The sequence below is a fragment of the Rosa rugosa genome, chromosome 2 (assembly GCF_958449725.1).
Source record: "Rosa rugosa chromosome 2, drRosRugo1.1, whole genome shotgun sequence".
Taxonomy (NCBI): Eukaryota; Viridiplantae; Streptophyta; class Magnoliopsida; order Rosales; family Rosaceae; genus Rosa; species Rosa rugosa.
The window spans coordinates 19,068,831-19,093,937 of NC_084821.1; the positions used below are offsets into that span (position 1 = coordinate 19,068,831).

The 25,107-nt window shown below is 34.4% G+C and overlaps 2 long non-coding RNA genes and 1 other non-coding gene across 3 annotated transcripts; all 3 read left to right on the forward strand.

The window, feature by feature from the left end:
* The first annotated feature begins 1,592 nt into the window (after positions 1 to 1,592).
* On the forward strand, positions 1,593 to 4,596 carry LOC133732106 (uncharacterized). The gene is made up of 2 exons (XR_009856940.1): positions 1,593 to 2,648; positions 3,418 to 4,596. It is a non-coding gene; the product is annotated as an uncharacterized LOC133732106 (long non-coding RNA).
* Positions 4,597 to 4,890: 294 nt separating this feature from the next.
* Positions 4,891 to 13,433, forward strand: LOC133732107 (uncharacterized). The gene is made up of 2 exons (XR_009856941.1): positions 4,891 to 7,978; positions 8,748 to 13,433. It is a non-coding gene; the product is annotated as an uncharacterized LOC133732107 (long non-coding RNA).
* Positions 13,434 to 14,321: 888 nt separating this feature from the next.
* TRNAP-AGG (transfer RNA proline (anticodon AGG)) lies at positions 14,322 to 14,393 on the forward strand. The gene has a single exon. It is a non-coding gene; the product is annotated as a tRNA-Pro (tRNA).
* The last annotated feature ends 10,714 nt before the right edge of the window (positions 14,394 to 25,107 follow it).

The following is a 25,107-nucleotide window of genomic DNA, read 5'->3' on the forward strand; positions in this document are numbered from 1 at the left end:
ATCCTCATCCCCTTACCCGCCCCAATCCCCGTAATAAGATACTGGGGATTCCCCATCCCCATCCCCATTGGGGATTAGGTCTCTGTACCCGCCTCAATTCCCGTTAACAATATTACTAATTTATTATATAAAAATTCATACAAATAATTATGGATTGTAAAATATAAAGTTAAAATCAAACATCAAAATAAAATAAATTGATTATTTCAATCAAAGAAAATTGACATGTTGATAAAGATCTTTTATTAAAAGAATCTTCATTTTTTTAACATATTTATTAATAGAATTTAAATATTGACAAAAAGATGAAGTTTACATAAATATTTATTTATAAATAATATCAAAAAATATATATAATAAATAATATATATATATATATATATATATATATATATATATATATATATTTCAGATAATTCTTATTGGGTGGGTATGGGGATGGGGATCAAAATACCATCCCCACCCCGTACCCGATTTCAGAATTCGAATACTGGGGATCCCCATCCCCGTTACCCGATTTCCACCGAATTTCTCCCCGTTAGGGTCGAATACCCGATGGATACCCTACCCGATTGAGATTTTTGCCATCCCTATCTAAATACGAACACTTTAAGTAAGTTAGCGATTACAAATAACATATGCATATAAAAATTCATGAATGATGACTACTTTAACATTTTTAAAGTCTTTTCCACAGGTTGTTCAAAAGTAGAATAAAGTTATCAAACTTTGGTCGATCTGCAAATATGTATGTTATTATATAATTTAGATATAGTTATATATGAGCAACTGATCATTGTAGGCAGAGATTAGGGTTTCTATTAATTTTCTTTATTTGATCCATAGATCACTTGTGATCGGACAGACAATACATGTATTATTAATTTTTTAATTGATTTTGTTGCTGTAATCGATCTATCAGATTACGAAATATGATTGAAATGAGAGACATATCAAATATTTAATGGACATGGATAATTCACAAGAAATATCATATAAGAGTATAAACTAGAAAATATGATTAAGCGTATCATTAATGATACAAGCTTGTGTGACGTACCTTGAGTCCTTGACTACCATTTGAGAGTTGCCAATTAATTGATCATAAAATATATAGCCCAGCCATCAATATTGGACTGGGTTTTGTAGATTTGGGTTTACTTGGGGGAGTTCGCACTTAAAAAGTATTACTTGATGGTTCCATAAACAACAATCGAATACTTTTCTCTGCACTAATCCAGTTTTAAACATATTGTTCATTATGTGCAGGCGACTCCTTCAAGTGAAGCAAGACCTCTTAAAGAATTTTTAATTAACAGCTTATAATCACAAAATCAATTGCGAAGACTGCTCGGAAGTCAATGTTTGAATATATTCAAGAGTTGAAATGTTCATGTAATACAAGATCTACGAAGAATATAAAATCTATATGTATACATAAGGAAAGAAGAATGTTTGAATTATTAATTCATCATCGTTTTTCATTTACGGAGTGTGACATGATTACATGAAACTCTTCCAAAGTAGCAAGTGTATGTGTTTATTTATTATATATAATATATTATATATAGGGGTAAATTGTTTTATGATAGGAGCATTTTAATGTGGTATTTTAATAGTTAATTCCTCACATTTTGCTTAGTTAATTCCTTAACGAATCGATTTTTAACTCAATTTCTATTTTCTTAGGTACATTGGAGTAAATGATGGTGAAATGAGCATTAGGTCCACACTTACCTATAAATGATGGAGAAAAATGGAAATGTACTAAAAGGTCAATTTTACACATTTTCCTACTCCGGCTAGGAGAAACCAAGCCAAGCAAGGAAGAAGGAGCGGCCGCCTGACCAAATGAACTCCAAATGAGCTGAAACTTTCCAGATCCATTCTAGACATCCTAAGGATCGTTTCTTATGAAGAGTGCCAGAGCTAGAATTGAGCGGAAGACCTTCAAACAGTCAGCCCAATTTCCTGCAGAAGCAAAACTGGAAAACTGGACCCGTAAGGAGTCCAGCAGAGATTCTGGCCCAAAGGCATGGAAATAAATTCTGAAATTTTACCAAAATGATCTACACTCATGGTAGATCATTTCATATGAAGAAGTCAAGAGCCAAAAATGAATTCCTGTTGGAGAAATAATTGAAGGAATAAAGGGGCAGAAATTGACCTAAAACCAGCTCAATATTCACATGTTCATGTTTCCTACCCACATGAAGAAAGCTAGATGCTTTTCTCTTTTTCCTTGGATATATTTTTCTGCTCCAATAGATCATCATCACTTCCATACTTCTGCACATTCATGCCTTGCTTTCATTTCATCATTACTCCATCTTTTCCATATTTTACAAACCACTTTCATTATTTTTCTTCCATTTATCATTTCACTCTTCTTTTTCTTCCCTATATAAACACCTTCTCCTCTCACTCTAAAAAAATTCCTTCATCCATTTCATCTTCTTTGTCTCTCCATTTCCATTCCATTTTTCTCTCCATTCTCTAGTTGCAAAATTCTGCGTTTTCAAGTAAGAAGAAGAAGAAGAAGAATGAGCCGGGAATATCATATCCTCCATCGTCCACCTTGAAGGCTTGCTTCCAAGATTCAAGATTTCAACGTTTCAAGCACTCCATCTCCATCTCCAACTCACGGTGTAATTCATTCTTTTTCCTTATTTAATTTCGTAGGAATTTGTTTCTAGTTAACAATAACATTAAGGGCAAAGTTTAAGCCCAATTTCTATGATTGAATAAAAATTGTGATTTCTTTATGTTGATTTTTATGTTGCTTATGTGAGATTGCTTAATTGATTTTGGATTATGGAAAACTTTTATATGTATGTGTTCTTTGATGGCCAACTTAGGATATATGCATGTAATTGGTGCTAGATTTAAGTAGTAAAGGCTTTGGACAAAAGTCGAAATCAATTAAGGAGGATTGCAAATAGATGGACTTTTTCATACTAGGTTGTGCACTTTGGTTGACATCCTTTCTTTGTTCTTCATGCATTGAATGTGTTCTTGATTAGCTAGTTTTCTAGACTATGATTGCATGTTCAATAGGTTTAATTTAGGTGCTTTCACTTAGATTAAATATTCAAGGAAAGTAAAATATGGGAAATCATTTGCTTCGAATGTTTCACATGGTCAACTTATTTCTCATGACATAGATAATCAACTATAGGAATTGTAATTGGATTTCATTCATATGATTGTAGTTTTGATCTTTGTTTCTTGTGTTCCACCATTGTATATGTGTTTTTACACTTTCTTTATTTCATTTAATTTTAATTCCAATTCTATAATCTCAAAACCCCCCTTTTTATATTAACTTGTATATATTTTTATTCTTTATTTTATTCTTGTACATAATACTTTTTACTTTATTATTTTAATTCTTTATTTGTTTTTTGACAATGACAGGTGTACCCTCAATTCCCGGAATAGAACGATCCCTATTTGCTTATACTACTAACGATGTTTTCAGGGTTAAATTATGCGCTTGCTTTGAGCTTATCAATTTTTGGCGCCGTTGCCGGGGATTGAAAAATCACTTGTTTTTGTTTATAATTGTTGTATATAAACTGTTTGATACTTAGTTTAAATTAACTAGGTTGTTTTTTTTATTGTTAAATACGAGTTTAATTGTGAGTTGTAAATTAAAGAAGGAATAGGTGAAGTCGTGTTTATTAATATTGGCCTAAACCCCTTATTGGTACCTAGTTCAGGTCCCTTAAGGTTGAGGGCGGCCTTTATTAACATTCATTGAACTGTCTAACACACTTAGGACCTTTTACATCCTAGTAAGAATATCCTATGTGAGATGGTGTCTAGGAAGGGGATAACGTTCATGACGGGTTTTTGAATCCAGAAGTGCTTATAAATGGGCTTAGCTCATGCCAAAATGGATTTTTCCTCTCGTGTTCACCCTCCCCTACCTGGCCATTTCAGTAAGGTTGCCCAACGGATGTAGGAGGGACTTTGTGTCTAGACGACTATACTTGGGCCGCACGTCCACTTGATTTACCGCTTGGAATTAGATTTGATATCAATAATGTTTATAACAAAAGAAATACTTGTGCATACTCTTTACGTGTAAATTATTTTGTTGTTTCACACTTTATACTTGTAAAAATACTTTTTACGTTTTATACTCACTTGTGTACTTAACTTGTGTCTTATGTACAAAATACTTGTTAATTATACTTGTAGTTTGTAATTCATAGTTACTTGTTTATTTTTTTTGTATTTCTTTGTTAATATTAAGTTACTAACTTTATTTAATGTAGGTACCGTCTGGCTGCAAGACGTAAAATACAAGCGCTGCTTGGGAGGCAACCCAATTCAGAATATAATCAGATTTGCTTTCTCTTCCCCTTTTACTCCTCCATTTTCTTTTTGTTTTAGTAGTTATTTTCGTAAATTTCATCCCTATATGCTTACTTATTTCATTGCATGCTTTTAATTGATTACATTAAGGATAATGCAATATTTAAGTGTGGGGGAAGGGATTTATATTTTTGTCTTTCATTTTGAGTCCTATAAATATTTTTGAGTCCTATATTTTAAAAAAAATAATAAAAAATAAAAAATAAAATAAAATGCATTCATTTAGTCTTATTAAATTCAGCTTTTTACAAAAAAAAAAAAAATAAAAAAAAAATAAAATAAAATAAAATAAAATAAAAAAATAATAAAAAAAATAAAAAAAATAAAAAAAAAATATCTCCCAAATTGTATATTTTGTATTTCTTAGTTAATTATAGTTACTAACTTTCTAATTTCTATTCTGTCTGGCTGAAAGACGTTAAACTCAAGCGCTGCTTGGGAGGCAACCCAATTCAGAAGTAGCTGTGAAGGAGTCTACCTACACAGATTTGCTTTCTTTTTCCCTATCTCTTTTTATTTTTTTTATTTTTTCTCTTTTGTTTTTATTTTAGGATTTATTTTCATAAATGTCTTCTATCTATGCTTATTTGTTTCATTGCATGCTTATGATTGATTACATTGAGGACAATGCAATATTTAAGTGTGGGGGAAGGGATTTATATTTGAGTCTTTTATTTTGAGTCATATATATTGGAAAATACAAAAAAATCGAAAAATGTCAAAAATTAAAAAAATTTCGTTGATTTTATTTATTGAGTCTTAGTCCTTTGTTTTTATTTTTGAGTCATAGGATGCCCTTTTAACTGTCTAGGATGAGCTTATATCTCTGAAATTAAGGCTAAAAGATGATCACAAGATTGGGATAATATTTGATGATATTCTTTGGTTAATTATGATTTATGAAAAGCATATGAATGTGTAGTAGATATGGTGCATGCGTAACTTTGGTACAGAATATGAACATGTGGATGATAAGTTATGATTCATAATAACCCTTGTGAGAATTTGAGCCATGTGCCCTTTCTTTGTTGAGTGATTAATGGAAAAAAAAAAAAAAATGAATTATACTCTTATTTTCTTGGCGATGATTCTGTTGATCTCATTATTCTTTCATCTTGATTGATTACATGCCATAGATTAAGTTTAATGGACTAGAGAATGCTAGAATTCGCTCTTGTGCTTGTTGAGACGTTTTGTCAATACATGGCCCTGATTCTGGAAAGGATAGAGGCACCTAGGAACTACCACCATTGCCAAATAAGCCTGTGTCCCTATTTGTGCCCGTCGTGGGACCCCCTTAGATAAACCCCTTTGAGCCTACATTAAGCCTTTTCTTTCATCACCCTAAAAATCCTTAACCCCTGAACCTTAGTATAGTTATAATCCTACCCTTTGTTCTAAAAACTTAGTGGAGCTATCTTTTGAGACTTACTACATGATGGTGACAAGGATTGAGAAGAGGTGAAAATTCAAGTGTGGGGGTAGACTTGTCCATGAAAAAAAAAAAAAAAAAAAAAAAGAATGTTTATGGATTTTAGTCCCCCATACTTGGTGAGTTTGGAGATTGTTTTGAATTGAAGGCCCACTATCGAAAAATTTGGTCTTTGTCCAATTCACTAGAATCAAAGGGAGTTTAGAATGAAGATGAAGACATTAAGCCCTTTTATAAAGCCTCATGGGTATGACGTTATGCCTTGGTGGATTTCTAGAAGTCTCTCTATATCAACATGAGCTCTGCTAGGTTTTTAGGATACTTTGTTAAAAATTCCTTACCCTTTCATTTCTTAAAACCTTGAGCCTTAGCCCCATTACAACCTTTGAGAAGACCTTCTTGATCCTTAAGATGGGACAGCCTTTGATGTGGAGATGAGTTACAAGAGTTGAACATATGGCTTGGGTCCATTCGTGCAAGTAGTTGATATCTTTCATGAGATCTTTTAAAAAAATTATATTCACAAAGTGCTTTTTGTTTCTTATATATGTGAGCTATTTGATTGCCTCAAAATATTTTCTCTCACATATAATTGAGTGATTATAAGCTTTTAAGCATGAGCCTTGAATATGAGAGAAGAAAGAGTGATATATCCATGTGAGGTTTGAATCATGACTTGTTTGAAATATGTTGAGCTCCACTCACCACCATTGTTTACTCCCAAGTCTTACATGCTTATATGTGGATTATATTTTGTAATTAGCTCTTGAATATCTTGATGATGTGATTCTTGGTTAAGTGCTAATCTTGGTGACTTGAAAGTATGAGATTTCTGAGACAATATGTTAAAGGGCAATAGAGGTCTTTGTGATATCAACATCATGGTCTTTGTCTTTGAATTTCCTCTTTTATGTGTGACGTTTTTTTTTCTTTGTGTTTTGCTTTGTGTTTTACGTTTTTGGTTTCTTTGAGTCTTTGTGTTTTTGTTTCCATACTTAGTCATTTTTTTTCGTTGGTTTCTTTGTTTTGTGTCATAGTCTTTTTGGTTTGTTAGTTTTTGATTTTGCTAAGGGACTAGCAAAAGCTAAGTGTGGGGGAATTTGATAGGAGCATTTTAATGTGGTATTTTAATAGTTAATTCCTCACATTTTGCTTAGTTAATTCCTTAACGAATCGATTTTTAACTCAATTTCTATTTTCTTAGGTACATTGGAGTAAATGATGGTGAAATGAGCATTAGGTCCACACTTACCTATAAATGATGGAGAAAAATGGAAATGTACTAAAAGGTCAATTTTACACATTTTCCTACTCCGGCTAGGAGAAACCAAGCCAAGCAAGGAAGAAGGAGCGGCCGCCTGACCAAATGAACTCCAAATGAGCTGAAACTTTCCAGATCCATTCTAGACATCCTAAGGATCGTTTCTTATGAAGAGTGCCAGAGCTAGAATTGAGCGGAAGACCTTCAAACAGTCAGCCCAATTTCCTGCAGAAGCAAAACTGGAAAACTGGACCCGTAAGGAGTCCAGCAGAGATTCTGGCCCAAAGGCATGGAAATAAATTCTGAAATTTTACCAAAATGATCTACACTCATGGTAGATCATTTCATATGAAGAAGTCAAGAGCCAAAAATGAATTCCTGTTGGAGAAATAATTGAAGGAATAAAGGGGCAGAAATTGACCTAAAACCAGCTCAATATTCACATGTTCATGTTTCCTACCCACATGAAGAAAGCTAGATGCTTTTCTCTTTTTCCTTGGATATATTTTTCTGCTCCAATAGATCATCATCACTTCCATACTTCTGCACATTCATGCCTTGCTTTCATTTCATCATTACTCCATCTTTTCCATATTTTACAAACCACTTTCATTATTTTTCTTCCATTTATCATTTCACTCTTCTTTTTCTTCCCTATATAAACACCTTCTCCTCTCACTCTAAAAAAATTCCTTCATCCATTTCATCTTCTTTGTCTCTCCATTTCCATTCCATTTTTCTCTCCATTCTCTAGTTGCAAAATTCTGCGTTTTCAAGTAAGAAGAAGAAGAAGAAGAATGAGCCGGGAATATCATATCCTCCATCGTCCACCTTGAAGGCTTGCTTCCAAGATTCAAGATTTCAACGTTTCAAGCACTCCATCTCCATCTCCAACTCACGGTGTAATTCATTCTTTTTCCTTATTTAATTTCGTAGGAATTTGTTTCTAGTTAACAATAACATTAAGGGCAAAGTTTAAGCCCAATTTCTATGATTGAATAAAAATTGTGATTTCTTTATGTTGATTTTTATGTTGCTTATGTGAGATTGCTTAATTGATTTTGGATTATGGAAAACTTTTATATGTATGTGTTCTTTGATGGCCAACTTAGGATATATGCATGTAATTGGTGCTAGATTTAAGTAGTAAAGGCTTTGGACAAAAGTCGAAATCAATTAAGGAGGATTGCAAATAGATGGACTTTTTCATACTAGGTTGTGCACTTTGGTTGACATCCTTTCTTTGTTCTTCATGCATTGAATGTGTTCTTGATTAGCTAGTTTTCTAGACTATGATTGCATGTTCAATAGGTTTAATTTAGGTGCTTTCACTTAGATTAAATATTCAAGGAAAGTAAAATATGGGAAATCATTTGCTTCGAATGTTTCACATGGTCAACTTATTTCTCATGACATAGATAATCAACTATAGGAATTGTAATTGGATTTCATTCATATGATTGTAGTTTTGATCTTTGTTTCTTGTGTTCCACCATTGTATATGTGTTTTTACACTTTCTTTATTTCATTTAATTTTAATTCCAATTCTATAATCTCAAAACCCCCCTTTTTATATTAACTTGTATATATTTTTATTCTTTATTTTATTCTTGTACATAATACTTTTTACTTTATTATTTTAATTCTTTATTTGTTTTTTGACAATGACAGGTGTACCCTCAATTCCCGGAATAGAACGATCCCTATTTGCTTATACTACTAACGATGTTTTCAGGGTTAAATTATGCGCTTGCTTTGAGCTTATCAATTTTTGGCGCCGTTGCCGGGGATTGAAAAATCACTTGTTTTTGTTTATAATTGTTGTATATAAACTGTTTGATACTTAGTTTAAATTAACTAGGTTGTTTTTTTTATTGTTAAATACGAGTTTAATTGTGAGTTGTAAATTAAAGAAGGAATAGGTGAAGTCGTGTTTATTAATATTGGCCTAAACCCCTTATTGGTACCTAGTTCAGGTCCCTTAAGGTTGAGGGCGGCCTTTATTAACATTCATTGAACTGTCTAACACACTTAGGACCTTTTACATCCTAGTAAGAATATCCTATGTGAGATGGTGTCTAGGAAGGGGATAACGTTCATGACGGGTTTTTGAATCCAGAAGTGCTTATAAATGGGCTTAGCTCATGCCAAAATGGATTTTTCCTCTCGTGTTCACCCTCCCCTACCTGGCCATTTCAGTAAGGTTGCCCAACGGATGTAGGAGGGACTTTGTGTCTAGACGACTATACTTGGGCCGCACGTCCACTTGATTTACCGCTTGGAATTAGATTTGATATCAATAATGTTTATAACAAAAGAAATACTTGTGCATACTCTTTACGTGTAAATTATTTTGTTGTTTCACACTTTATACTTGTAAAAATACTTTTTACGTTTTATACTCACTTGTGTACTTAACTTGTGTCTTATGTACAAAATACTTGTTAATTATACTTGTAGTTTGTAATTCATAGTTACTTGTTTATTTTTTTTGTATTTCTTTGTTAATATTAAGTTACTAACTTTATTTAATGTAGGTACCGTCTGGCTGCAAGACGTAAAATACAAGCGCTGCTTGGGAGGCAACCCAATTCAGAATATAATCAGATTTGCTTTCTCTTCCCCTTTTACTCCTCCATTTTCTTTTTGTTTTAGTAGTTATTTTCGTAAATTTCATCCCTATATGCTTACTTATTTCATTGCATGCTTTTAATTGATTACATTAAGGATAATGCAATATTTAAGTGTGGGGGAAGGGATTTATATTTTTGTCTTTCATTTTGAGTCCTATAAATATTTTTGAGTCCTATATTTTAAAAAAAATAATAAAAAATAAAAAATAAAATAAAATGCATTCATTTAGTCTTATTAAATTCAGCTTTTTACAAAAAAAAAAAAAATAAAAAAAAAATAAAATAAAATAAAATAAAATAAAAAAATAATAAAAAAAATAAAAAAAATAAAAAAAAAATATCTCCCAAATTGTATATTTTGTATTTCTTAGTTAATTATAGTTACTAACTTTCTAATTTCTATTCTGTCTGGCTGAAAGACGTTAAACTCAAGCGCTGCTTGGGAGGCAACCCAATTCAGAAGTAGCTGTGAAGGAGTCTACCTACACAGATTTGCTTTCTCTTTCCCTATCTCTTTTTATTTTTTTTATTTTTTCTCTTTTGTTTTTATTTTAGGATTTATTTTCATAAATGTCTTCTATCTATGCTTATTTGTTTCATTGCATGCTTATGATTGATTACATTGAGGACAATGCAATATTTAAGTGTGGGGGAAGGGATTTATATTTGAGTCTTTTATTTTGAGTCATATATATTGGAAAATACAAAAAAATCGAAAAATGTCAAAAATTAAAAAAATTTCGTTGATTTTATTTATTGAGTCTTAGTCCTTTGTTTTTATTTTTGAGTCATAGGATGCCCTTTTAACTGTCTAGGATGAGCTTATATCTCTGAAATTAAGGCTAAAAGATGATCACAAGATTGGGATAATATTTGATGATATTCTTTGGTTAATTATGATTTATGAAAAGCATATGAATGTGTAGTAGATATGGTGCATGCGTAACTTTGGTACAGAATATGAACATGTGGATGATAAGTTATGATTCATAATAACCCTTGTGAGAATTTGAGCCATGTGCCCTTTCTTTGTTGAGTGATTAATGGAAAAAAAAAAAAAAATGAATTATACTCTTATTTTCTTGGCGATGATTCTGTTGATCTCATTATTCTTTCATCTTGATTGATTACATGCCATAGATTAAGTTTAATGGACTAGAGAATGCTAGAATTCGCTCTTGTGCTTGTTGAGACGTTTTGTCAATACATGGCCCTGATTCTGGAAAGGATAGAGGCACCTAGGAACTACCACCATTGCCAAATAAGCCTGTGTCCCTATTTGTGCCCGTCGTGGGACCCCCTTAGATAAACCCCTTTGAGCCTACATTAAGCCTTTTCTTTCATCACCCTAAAAATCCTTAACCCCTGAACCTTAGTATAGTTATAATCCTACCCTTTGTTCTAAAAACTTAGTGGAGCTATCTTTTGAGACTTACTACATGATGGTGACAAGGATTGAGAAGAGGTGAAAATTCAAGTGTGGGGGTAGACTTGTCCATGAAAAAAAAAAAAAAAAAAAAAAAGAATGTTTATGGATTTTAGTCCCCCATACTTGGTGAGTTTGGAGATTGTTTTGAATTGAAGGCCCACTATCGAAAAATTTGGTCTTTGTCCAATTCACTAGAATCAAAGGGAGTTTAGAATGAAGATGAAGACATTAAGCCCTTTTATAAAGCCTCATGGGTATGACGTTATGCCTTGGTGGATTTCTAGAAGTCTCTCTATATCAACATGAGCTCTGCTAGGTTTTTAGGATACTTTGTTAAAAATTCCTTACCCTTTCATTTCTTAAAACCTTGAGCCTTAGCCCCATTACAACCTTTGAGAAGACCTTCTTGATCCTTAAGATGGGACAGCCTTTGATGTGGAGATGAGTTACAAGAGTTGAACATATGGCTTGGGTCCATTCGTGCAAGTAGTTGATATCTTTCATGAGATCTTTTAAAAAAATTATATTCACAAAGTGCTTTTTGTTTCTTATATATGTGAGCTATTTGATTGCCTCAAAATATTTTCTCTCACATATAATTGAGTGATTATAAGCTTTTAAGCATGAGCCTTGAATATGAGAGAAGAAAGAGTGATATATCCATGTGAGGTTTGAATCATGACTTGTTTGAAATATGTTGAGCTCCACTCACCACCATTGTTTACTCCCAAGTCTTACATGCTTATATGTGGATTATATTTTGTAATTAGCTCTTGAATATCTTGATGATGTGATTCTTGGTTAAGTGCTAATCTTGGTGACTTGAAAGTATGAGATTTCTGAGACAATATGTTAAAGGGCAATAGAGGTCTTTGTGATATCAACATCATGGTCTTTGTCTTTGAATTTCCTCTTTTATGTGTGACGTTTTTTTTTTCTTTGTGTTTTGCTTTGTGTTTTACGTTTTTGGTTTCTTTGAGTCTTTGTGTTTTTGTTTCCATACTTAGTCATTTTTTTTCGTTGGTTTCTTTGTTTTGTGTCATAGTCTTTTTGGTTTGTTAGTTTTTGATTTTGCTAAGGGACTAGCAAAAGCTAAGTGTGGGGGAATTTGATAGGAGCATTTTAATGTGGTATTTTAATAGTTAATTCCTCACATTTTGCTTAGTTAATTCCTTAACGAATCGATTTTTAACTCAATTTCTATTTTCTTAGGTACATTGGAGTAAATGATGGTGAAATGAGCATTAGGTCCACACTTACCTATAAATGATGGAGAAAAATGGAAATGTACTAAAAGGTCAATTTTACACATTTTCCTACTCCGGCTAGGAGAAACCAAGCCAAGCAAGGAAGAAGGAGCGGCCGCCTGACCAAATGAACTCCAAATGAGCTGAAACTTTCCAGATCCATTCTAGACATCCTAAGGATCGTTTCTTATGAAGAGTGCCAGAGCTAGAATTGAGCGGAAGACCTTCAAACAGTCAGCCCAATTTCCTGCAGAAGCAAAACTGGAAAACTGGACCCGTAAGGAGTCCAGCAGAGATTCTGGCCCAAAGGCATGGAAATAAATTCTGAAATTTTACCAAAATGATCTACACTCATGGTAGATCATTTCATATGAAGAAGTCAAGAGCCAAAAATGAATTCCTGTTGGAGAAATAATTGAAGGAATAAAGGGGCAGAAATTGACCTAAAACCAGCTCAATATTCACATGTTCATGTTTCCTACCCACATGAAGAAAGCTAGATGCTTTTCTCTTTTTCCTTGGATATATTTTTCTGCTCCAATAGATCATCATCACTTCCATACTTCTGCACATTCATGCCTTGCTTTCATTTCATCATTACTCCATCTTTTCCATATTTTACAAACCACTTTCATTATTTTTCTTCCATTTATCATTTCACTCTTCTTTTTCTTCCCTATATAAACACCTTCTCCTCTCACTCTAAAAAAATTCCTTCATCCATTTCATCTTCTTTGTCTCTCCATTTCCATTCCATTTTTCTCTCCATTCTCTAGTTGCAAAATTCTGCGTTTTCAAGTAAGAAGAAGAAGAAGAAGAATGAGCCGGGAATATCATATCCTCCATCGTCCACCTTGAAGGCTTGCTTCCAAGATTCAAGATTTCAACGTTTCAAGCACTCCATCTCCATCTCCAACTCACGGTGTAATTCATTCTTTTTCCTTATTTAATTTCGTAGGAATTTGTTTCTAGTTAACAATAACATTAAGGGCAAAGTTTAAGCCCAATTTCTATGATTGAATAAAAATTGTGATTTCTTTATGTTGATTTTTATGTTGCTTATGTGAGATTGCTTAATTGATTTTGGATTATGGAAAACTTTTATATGTATGTGTTCTTTGATGGCCAACTTAGGATATATGCATGTAATTGGTGCTAGATTTAAGTAGTAAAGGCTTTGGACAAAAGTCGAAATCAATTAAGGAGGATTGCAAATAGATGGACTTTTTCATACTAGGTTGTGCACTTTGGTTGACATCCTTTCTTTGTTCTTCATGCATTGAATGTGTTCTTGATTAGCTAGTTTTCTAGACTATGATTGCATGTTCAATAGGTTTAATTTAGGTGCTTTCACTTAGATTAAATATTCAAGGAAAGTAAAATATGGGAAATCATTTGCTTCGAATGTTTCACATGGTCAACTTATTTCTCATGACATAGATAATCAACTATAGGAATTGTAATTGGATTTCATTCATATGATTGTAGTTTTGATCTTTGTTTCTTGTGTTCCACCATTGTATATGTGTTTTTACACTTTCTTTATTTCATTTAATTTTAATTCCAATTCTATAATCTCAAAACCCCCCTTTTTATATTAACTTGTATATATTTTTATTCTTTATTTTATTCTTGTACATAATACTTTTTACTTTATTATTTTAATTCTTTATTTGTTTTTTGACAATGACAGGTGTACCCTCAATTCCCGGAATAGAACGATCCCTATTTGCTTATACTACTAACGATGTTTTCAGGGTTAAATTATGCGCTTGCTTTGAGCGTATCATTTTACCAATCGAGTTACAAACTACCACCATCTCAACTAGTGAGAAGTAAAGTATTTTTTGAACATAGGATATGCTCTTGGCTAGTAAGATAAAGCTCCAGTAGGACAACGACAATAATAATTTTTAGAGTAAGTTGGCAGCAACAAGGGCATTTGGTCTAGTGGTATGATTCTCGCTTAGGGTGCGAGAGGTCCCGAGTTCAATTCTCGGAATGCCCCTTTTCCCCCCTTTTACAAAGCTCTTTTAAGTTCCCTGCCCTTTTTTCTTTCGGCCCAACTTGGCCCAAAAACAAGCTCAACTCCTTGAGACATCTGAAACCTTGAACAGAAACCCAAAACGCGAAGGACGACGGTGGCCTTGAGAGAAGTTGAGGTCCGTTTTGCAACTCCTTTTCATCTGAATCCAACAACTGCTATTTAACCTTGTTTTTAATTTCAACATATGTGAGCTGATACTGGTGTAGATAGAAATGTACGTAGTGGTTTTGAGTTACCATAGTGTGGTTTCGGTTTGACTTTGATTTTATTTTAACAAAGCTATTTGATTGTGATGGGGTAGAAACTAGAAACAAGTTCTCTTTCAAAGCCTCAAGCAAGAAACAAAGATAGCATCAGTGCAAATACCAGATGCACTTATTTGTCACTTACTTTCCTTACTACCCACAAAATATGCAGTGAGAACCACCATTTTGGCTAAAAGACGCAACAACTGGTGGACTTGTGTTCCCAGACTAGGCTTAACTCTGAATTTGGATACATTCTGTGTTATGATTTTATATCCCCACGGTTCGTCCAGGATTGCTGATTGGATTTGCACTATTGTGAGGCGCAATGTTGTTGAACTTGTTCTTCATATTTATGATGAAACTAGAGAGATGACTTTTCAGATGCCTGAGTGTGTTTTTATGTGCAGAACACTGATGGCATTGAAACTGAATATGTGGTCTGGCCTGCTATGTCATTATCAAGGTTCTAAAAAATGCTAGGCGCTATTCAGCGGTGGACAGGGGACTAGTGCCCAGACGCCGCCTAGGCGGTTTTGTATTTTTTTTAATTCTTATTTCATTTATATATATATATAAAGAAAAATAAAATAAGAGGAGAAAAAAAAATATATATATATATATATATATAATTAAATTATTAAATTTTTGTTTAACTAAACATTTATTTAATAGAATATTTGTTTAATTAAATAAAGAAAACATTGAAGCATTATTCAATTATGCTTCTAACTATGCTTTGGCCTGCACATGTCACAGTAGGGCTGGGCATTTAGCCAGAAAACCCGAAATCAGGCACGGAACCGGTCCGGGACGGGCTCGAACAGTTCGGGCCCTTTAAAAAAATTTGACAGTTTTATAAGGTCCGGCCCGAAAACATTATATAACTGGCCGAGCCCGGTCCTTAAAAGTCAAAGAAAAAAAAACCGAAGGCCCGAACTCATGTATAATTACTCATATTTTTTTAGTTTTTTATTCTTCTCTCTTCTTCTTTCTGGACTCTCTCTTCTTTTTCTTCAATTACTCATATTTTTTTAGTTTTTTATTCTTCTCTCTTCTTCTTTATGGACTCTCTCTTCTCTCCTTTCTTTTCCTGTCTCTTCTTGTTCCTCCCTCCCTTTTTTTTTTCTTCTCTCTTCTTATCTTCTTCTTCTTCTCCCCAAACGCCTCCATTGTCTTTTTTTCTTTTCTTTTCCCTTCTCTCCCTAGTCCTCCTTCCCCATCAGATCAATTGTAGATATTGAGAGAATTCCTAATTCTCCTTTGTCTTTACTCAACCCCAAAATCTCTCTCTCTCTCTCTCTCTAGTTTTTCTGTAGTGGCTATGCCGATCGGAGACGAATCTGAGTTGTGCAAGGTCTGGAAGTTTGATTGGATAACGAAGTTTGAGCTTGATTCGATAATGAAGTCCGAGCCTAATCAAGAGGATCGAAGTTTGAGCTTGATTCCATAAACCCAGATTTTCAATGGTGGTGGTTAGGTGGCTTTGGAGGGCGAAGAAATGGGTTTGGAGCAAGATCTGTTCTCAGATTTGTTGTTTATTTGTTTTTTTTTTTTTTTTTTTTCATTTTAGCCTTTTGGACCCCAAAAGCCCGAAAACTCGGCTCGAAAAAAGGGTTCGGGCCCAACTCGATCCTAATACTGAAAAAATATTCTTTAGACTCGGCCCGAAAATTCCGATCCGCGTCCGGGCTCTAGAAATTTTACACGGGCCGGGCCCAATCCCAGCCCTACGTCACACCACTTGCCCATCCATCCATCCAATCCCTCTTCTCTCTCTCGACGAATATCAGCCACCCATTTTCATTTTTTATTTTACTCTCTCTCTTTGAAATTGTAGACTTCCCTACTCGTGTTATGTTCTATGTTCATTCTCCTCTCTTCATCTCTTGCGCAAAACAACAACCACCACCTCCACATTCTTTCTCAACTCTATCTTCATCAATTTTTCCTTCTTTTCGTCATCGTCATTATACCTCGTCCACACAAAAGAAGGTTTCAGTTCTCTGATTTCAAGATCTTGTGGTTTTTCAGCTGCTCTGATTAGAGTCAATATCCTGGTTTTCAGTTTTGAATCAAGGGGACTGAGAGAGCTGGATTTCAATTTTGAATCAAGGGTATTGAGAGAGGTGGTCAGAGACTCAAAGGATGAGGTTTCACTTGTTTAAAATTAGAGACGAATTCTCTTTCTCATCGTCATTTTGATTTTGATGAGAATTAAAAAAAAAAAAAATTCAACGCCTAGCGGAGCCGCCTAGGACCTCCCAGTGCCCAGGGCAAAATCAAATCGGGCATTTAGCGCCTAGCGCCTATGCAGCCATTTTTTAGAACAGTGGTCATTATTGATCCTCCTACATTAGGTTGTTTTCCAAATCTCAAATTCCTACTAGGGCTGGGACGGTTCGGGTTTACCAAAAAATATGCAAGAAGCGAGACTGAACTGAAACCAATAATATCGGCTCGAATTTGTCACTTTTAAATTTTAGAACCGAGCAGAAACAAAACCATTATTTTTCGGATCAGTTCTGCTGATTCTGTGGTTCCATTCATCATAATCCAGAATTGCAGATTCCCAATTTCAGATTGAAACCAATAGGCATTAGGTAGTGCAACTGACCATTTTCTTGCAAATTCAATACCATTTCACAACCAACTATACAATGATTACAATCCCATTCCATTCCAATCTTTAATCAAGAAGAAAACAACAGCTCAGCCAACTTTGAAAGTTTAAAACAATGCCAATCCATTGCAATCAACATTTGAAATAAGGATTAAATTCTGCTTACTACCTTATACTTTCAAGGGTTCATCAGTTCAGTCCCTGCACTTCTAATTTAATCAGAAAAGTCCTTGCACTCTCCAATTTCATCAAATAGATCAAATCCGTCACTATTGCATCAATTTTCGCTGTTAAAAATGTTGACGTGAGACCTTCTCACAGGGAAAATTTCCAAACTACCCATCGCTAGGTAACCCGCCGACACGTCAGTGTTGTGAATGCAGATGGGTAGTTTGGAAATTTTCCCCGAAAATTGATGGAGTGGTGACGGATTGGATCGACTTGATAAAATTGGAGAGTGTAAGGACTTTTCTGATTAAATTAGAAGTGCAGCGACTGAATTGATAAACCCTTGAAAGTACAGGGTAGTAAGCAAAATTTAGTCCTTGAAATAAATACAGCAAGTCCACATTATTGAAATTAAAACAAAATATAGCATGTCCACATTATTGCAACTGAAAAAAATACCAGCAAGTCAACAATTGAACCAGCTCATAACAACAAATTCACAGTTTCAACTTTCAAATCACAACTTAAAAAAAAAAAAAAAAAAAAAATACAGCATAGCAAACAAAATAAGAATTCTGATCTCCATTAAGCATTAAGTAGACAACCATTTCCACTCTTCTACTCTCCACAAGCTGCAAAAACAACAAACAATAAAGTGAAGTAGTGAATAAACTGATGACTAAATAAATGAACTGAACAAACTCAACAAGTCAACAAACTCACAATGAAGGTTGAAGTTTACAATTTACAAAACAAAATCAACAGATGAACATCTAAATGGCTAAAGAATGCAAACCTGAGCTCATTTTTTTTCTTTTGGCTGACTTTGAACTTTTTAAATCATCAGCTGACTTTGAACTTTTTAAAGCATCACTAGCCTTTGAAATTTTAGAAACCTTGGAAGCTTTTTGGCTCTGTATAGTGACTTGACCATGTTCCAGTGCCATTGATGTATTGATGTAGTGACCTACTCCGTTCTTAGTCTCTCTGGTTCTGCTTGTTTGCATAGAAAGTAAGAAAACCACAAGCATTAAACAAAATCAGTAAAAATCAACAAATGGGGCAGAAACACTAAATATTCAACATTGTATACCTGTTTCAACATCTTCAGAGAATTGCATTGCCTCAATGGTTAGAATATATTCCAACCCCATTATTGCATCAGACTTGAGCCATCTTTGGATGGAGATGAATGCTTCAACTATTATAGGAGTTAAAGAACTCCTATATGGATCAATGACCCTTTTTTCTGTGCTGCAATTACTCTCACTAGCCAATGTGGACACTTTAATTGCTAGAACATCCTTTGCTACAACTTGCAAATTAGGATACTTCAAACCATTATGCTTCCACCACTCCAAAATACTGAATTCTACATCTTTTGGGGGGCTTCTCTATGGGATCTAGCAATTATCTATCAACCTTTCCTCCAACCACCACTAATTCACCTTCAAGCTGCTTGTCCTAATCTGCTAGCATATTAGCCATATTCCCACTTATTCTTCTTCCTCCTATGCTAACACTTGGTGTGTTGCCTTGTCCCATCACTATTTTCTTGTTTTGTGCACTCTTATCACTAGAAGAAGTTGCATATAGGTTACACAGATTCACCAAAAGCTCCTTCACTTCATTTGATTTGTACTTAATCTCTGTTTTGTCCATGGCAAGCATTTTTTCACACTTTCTTTCAAAATTCTTCAGTTTATACGTTAGATCCAAGACCAATGCAACAAAAAAAAGATGATTGATGTCTTCTAGGGATCCAAAGTATTATTTGTACTCGTTCCTCATTTTGAGCCATACCAAACAAAATCTTATCACTCTCACTTGACTTATTGTCTATGGGCTTATGAAACACCTCATCCATCTTTGCCTTAATTGCAAGTATGTCATGGAAGGGTTTGTGTGATGTAGGGTGAAGTGAAGAACTCACTCTCATTGTAACATCATAGAAAACTATAGACACAAGAAATTTAAGGAAAATAAAATTCATTAAAAATATATTGGTCATGATATACTAAAAGTAGCACTCTACTTAACCATGTAAAAATATCAATTGTCAATATAGAATAAGTAGAGATCGTTCAAGCTAGGGATTGAGGGTACATAAATAATCGTGAAACAAATAAAGAATCAAAATATAGGCATTGTTTACGAAAAAACAAACAAAAAAGAATCAAAGAACATGAAATCGTATAAATGGGGGGTTTTAGATTTTGTAACGCGGAAAATAAAAATAAAACAAAGTATGATTTTGGATTTACAATGAAATGGATGAATGGAACATTAGAAACAACGAAATCCACAAATGTATGAAAGAAACTAGTTATATTGTCTACATTCAATTGCATGTGTCATGAGAAAGAAGTTGACCAAGTAAAACGTTAAAAACAAACAATTTCTCTTATTTTACTTTCCTTGAGTATTTAGTCTAAGTGAAAGCACCTAGATTAAACCTATTGAACATGCACTCATAGTCTAGAAAGCTAGCTAATCAATAACATGATCAACAATAAGAACAAATAAATGATGTCAACTTTACTGCACAACCTAGTACAAGAAAGCTTGTTTATTTACAATCCTATTTAATAATCTTGACTTTTGTCCAAAGCCTTTACTACTTGCAAAATTAAGCCACAAAACTATTAGGTGAATTGTTTACCTAATTCTAGCTCCAATTACATGTAAATCTTAGATGTTCGCGACCGCATAAAACTAGCATGCAAAAGATATCTATAATTCAAAATCAATTAAATAATTACACATAAGCAACATAGCAATCAAGATGTAAAAAACATAACTATATTATCAATCACATAAACGGGGCTTCAAACTTTACCCTAACGTCATGTTAACTAGCTACACATAGTTTACGAATTCAACTAAGGAAAACAAAAGTATTTTTAAAGAAAAAGATGAAATACACCATGAAGGGACGAAGAGCAACACTTTGAGACGTTGGCTTGAGGATCTTGAAAGCAAGTAACTCCAAGGTGGTGGCACAAAAGATGGAGGACGACTAGGAAGAGGATGTATTACACCGATTCTTCTTCTCCTTAGTTGAAAATGCAGAACTATGGAAGCTAGAGAGGAATTTCGGATTTTGTAAGAGAACAGAATGTAGAATGGTGAAATTAACGTGGAGAATAGCATCCTTATATAGGGGCCAACATGCTAGCATTCATTTTCCAACTCTGCTTCATCTTGGTAATTCAAAGAATTAATTCATTGTTCCACATAACAAAAGCCAATAATATAATTCCACATCATCTCTTCTACATCATTCAACCAATAGAAATCTTCTAGGAGCAAGTATAATCCAATAATGAATCTGGGAAGTAATGTTTGACGAAATATCTTGATATTTATCTCCCAATTTTGGCCAAAGCAATTAATATGTAATAAGGAATCCAAATATGATAATTGTTCTTCTTTCCGTATCACATATGAATTGCAATTGCTTCCCAATTTGATCTTGACACCAACTCTATAATCTTCTTTGATTTTCAAGGCACAAAGCTTCCCGTTTTGATCTAGGGTTGAATCTTCATAATCCTGCGACTTATGTGCAATATAAGCTGGAATACGAAGCATAAAATCGTCCATGGGTTTCCCGATGTAATTTGGGCCTCTAAATAGAAATTCCCGTGAAAAGTTAGATTTAAGCGCAGCTTGACATTCTTATACTAAATCGGCCATCGCTTCTTCTAGAGAAATGATATTCATGAGCTGTAAAAGGCTTTGGAAACTAGACATCTGAGGCTTTCTATCAATATAAAGATCATTATCTAGTTCATTCTGATCTGCTCTCAGTGCTTTGTCAAAGTTGTCTAATTTGCACAAACAGATTTTCTAATTTTGCTTTTCATGCGTCTTCTTGCCAAAAGATGATGTCATGAAATGTCCATTGCCTCCTTGATGTTTTAAAGTGCCTTTAAGTGCTTCTTTAGCCTTTAGTTCTTTCAATTTCTCCAAATGACACCTAAAAACAAAAACTATTTTAAAAGAAAAAACTAATAAAGGAAATAACTAAACAACTTTAAACAATATATTCGTCTCATTTTATGCTCCTATATAATTTCTCTACACTTAGCTTTTTCCAGTCCCTTAGAAAATTCAAAACAAAGACTCAAGACACAAAATTAAAGAAAATAAAACAAATAAAATAAAAACAAACAATATTTAAGACTACCAAGAAAATGATGCAAACACTACTAAGCCTTCCAACTTATTGTCTAAAAAATCTAATACTTTAAAGGCACTAAGATTAGCACTCAACAAAGAATCAATGATAAGATATTCTAGAGTTAATTGAAATACATAGTCTACATATAAATGCATAGGACATGGAGGTAACAATGATGATGGGTTGGAGGACACTGACTAACTTGAAAATATTTTCTGCATTTGAGCTTTCTCATATGTTTCTAGCTTTTCCTGCACCATAATTGAGTGTTTCATAAGCCATGCATGTGGGTTAGTTGCCAATTTTTCTTAGAAAAGGTTGGTGTTAAGCAACCTCATCGATCTTTGTTGTTTGTTCTTTAATGAGTGTCAGGACGGGACCTGAAATTTAGTGGCCTGAGGAGAAGAACAATTGAAATTTGGCCTCGCAAAAAAAAAAATTTACACAAAAGACAGAAACAAAAAGATTGATCTAAATTGACAACACAATTCGCACAAAGGACATATCTAAAGTGACAACACCTGTAATCAAACCTTGGTTAACCAGAAAAAAGCAAAGCGCCCAAACCACTAGAGAAACTAGCTCTTATGGGAAAATTCACGCAAAAGATAATTATACATATAGTTAATCACATATATTATATAAATAGAATCAGATCCTCGGTCCCCTCAGAACCGACCCTGATGAGTGTTATATATATATAGCCCTTCTAGTAAGGGATCCCTTTTTTTGGTCTTTTCAAGGGATAGGACCTTAGACCAACTTTTAGATCATATTTTTGCATCTCAACCGTTCAGTTTTTAGGTCCTAATGTGTAGATCACTTCTGCAAATTTTCAGCCAAATTGATTATCGTTAAAGCATTCAAAATGGCAATTTAAGATTATAAGTATGAACGGTTCAAGTTTGACAGATTTGGTTCGTCTGTTGATTTAATCTAGTTTGATACCTTAACGATCACCGATTTGACTGAAAATTTGCAAAAATGATCTACACATTAAGACTTAAAAGTTGAACGGTTGAGATGCCGAAATGTGATCGAAAATTTGGTATAATGCCCTATCCCTAGAAAAACAAAAAAAAGGGATCCCTTAGTGGAATATATATATATATATATATATATATCCTATCCAGAGCGGAGTTCCGCTTTGAAATTACGGAGTGCACTTCGAGTTTTGGGTCACTTTTAGGTCGCATATCCACATCTCTACCGTTCAGTTTTTAGGTACTAGTGTATAGATCATTTCTGCAAATTTTCAGCCAAATTGATGATCGTTAAGGCATTGATAACTGCCTTAAAGTTAGTACGGTTCAGGTTGGACAGATTCAATTCGTCGATTGGTTTAAGCAAGTTAGATACCTTAACGATCATCAATTTGGCTGAAAATTTGCAGAGCTCTTCTATACACTAGTACCTTAACGATCATCAATTTGCCCGATCACAGGCGAACGTCCGCACTTTCGCTAAAGTGCGGACGTCGACGCAGTAGGCAGTTCCAGGCGGCGACGACGGTGCGGGGCTGGCCGGAGGCGTCCCAGACCTCTTCTGGGCAGCGATCGAGGTCGGAGGAGGTTGGGTTGACGGTTTCTTGGCAGCCACCTCACCTGCAACTGCAGGTTCTGTGCAGCGCTGCAAAACGGTCGCCGGTGATTCCACCCGTCCACAGACCGGCTTCGCAGACCCTCGACGTCCATTCAACAAGCCGCGCCGCTCCGTCGACGCTCGATCGAGGCCGGAGGAGCGACGTCCGCACTTTTTCTGGATTGCGGACGTCCACTCTCCAACGGTTCCGTATATATATATAATTTTTATCCAGAGTGAGGTCTCACTCTGAAATTAACGTGTGAGGTTGGAGTTTAGGGTCACTTTTCGGTCTTAAATCCATATCTCGACCGTTCACTTTTTAGGTACTAATGTATAGATCATCTCTGTAAAATTTCAGCCAAATTGATGATCTTTAAGGTATCTAACTATCTTAAACCAATAGACGAACTGAATCTGTTTACCTTGAACCGTACTAGCTTTAAGGCAGTTATCAATGCCTTAACGACCATCAATTTTGCTAAAATTTTGCAGAGATGATCTATACATTGGTACCTAAAAACTGAACGGTCGAGATGTGGATATGAGACTGAAAAGTAACCCTAAACTCCAACCTCACACGTTAATTTCAGAGTAAGGCCTCAATCTGGATAGGATCTATATGTGTGTGTGTGACCAAATCTCGTCTCCAGTAATACAGAACGTCTCACGTTCAAAATTCATTTATATCCAAATAGAAGAAAGAGCCCAGTTTTGGATGAAAAAGAAGAAACTGCTTGTTAATTTTCAATGGCACCCATTTATATAGATGTCAAAGTCACTACATACACCCCTTAAACTTGCCGAAACTTAAACAACAATCCCTCCAATTAATCAAGAAACAAAGTTATTCTCTGAAGTGTTGGCGTGAGTCATGCCATGTAATTAGGATTGTGAATATTGTGTATTATTAGGATTATTCTGTTGTAATTAGTTTCCTAATAGGTCTTGTAATTAGTTTCCTAATAGGTCTTGATGTATCTTGTATATATACTCCATTCTTGGAGAAGGTAAAATATATCAGAAAATTCTCAATCTCTTATTCCTTTGTTCTGTTTGACTTGGTATCAGAGCCGAGATCCATTCGGACTCGGTTTGTTCTTTCCGCTGCGAATATAGGGTTCTTTTGATTCGGTCCTTTTTGATTTGGTTGAATTGGTTCTTTTGGTCGGTTGATTCTCTTGCCTTGGTTCTTTTTGTCGAATTGGTTCCTTTGCTTCTGCAAGTCGTGAATTGGTTCTTTTGCTTCTACAAGTTGATTTCATCCTTTGTCCATCAATTCATCCTTTTTGTTCTTGTATCCGTCCATATCCATCCTGGTTCTTTGGTATTCTCTTTGTTACAATTTGTAGGGTCTGGAAAAAAAAAAAAAAAAAAAAAAAAAAAAAAAAAAAAGAAGAAGAAGAAGAAGAAGATGGTGGATTTGACTCTTACCGACGGGAATACTGGAGGATCTCAGAATGGAGGGGTGAACTCTGTGGCCCATGAGGTTGTGATTGTTCAGAATGTGACAGATAATTCAAGTTTTGGTGTAAAGCTCGATGGCACCAATTATCAGTTATGGCAGAGGCTTATGAAGATCCATATTCAGGGGATTGGAACGTGGAGTTATGTTACCGGTAGTGCAGCAAGACCTGCTGCAGGACCAAAAGCCGATGAATGGGATACGGCAAATACTAATGTGATGGGAATTCTTCTCAAGGCTATGACTCCGGAGGTAATGAGATTATTTGCTAACTATGATTCTCCCAAAGCCATTTGGGATTCTGTTGCTGCTACATATTATGATGGGAGTGACTTTGCTCGTGTTCATGAATTGAATGTCAAAGCTTTCAAAATAACTCAGAGTGGACAGCCTGTTGCAACCTTTTA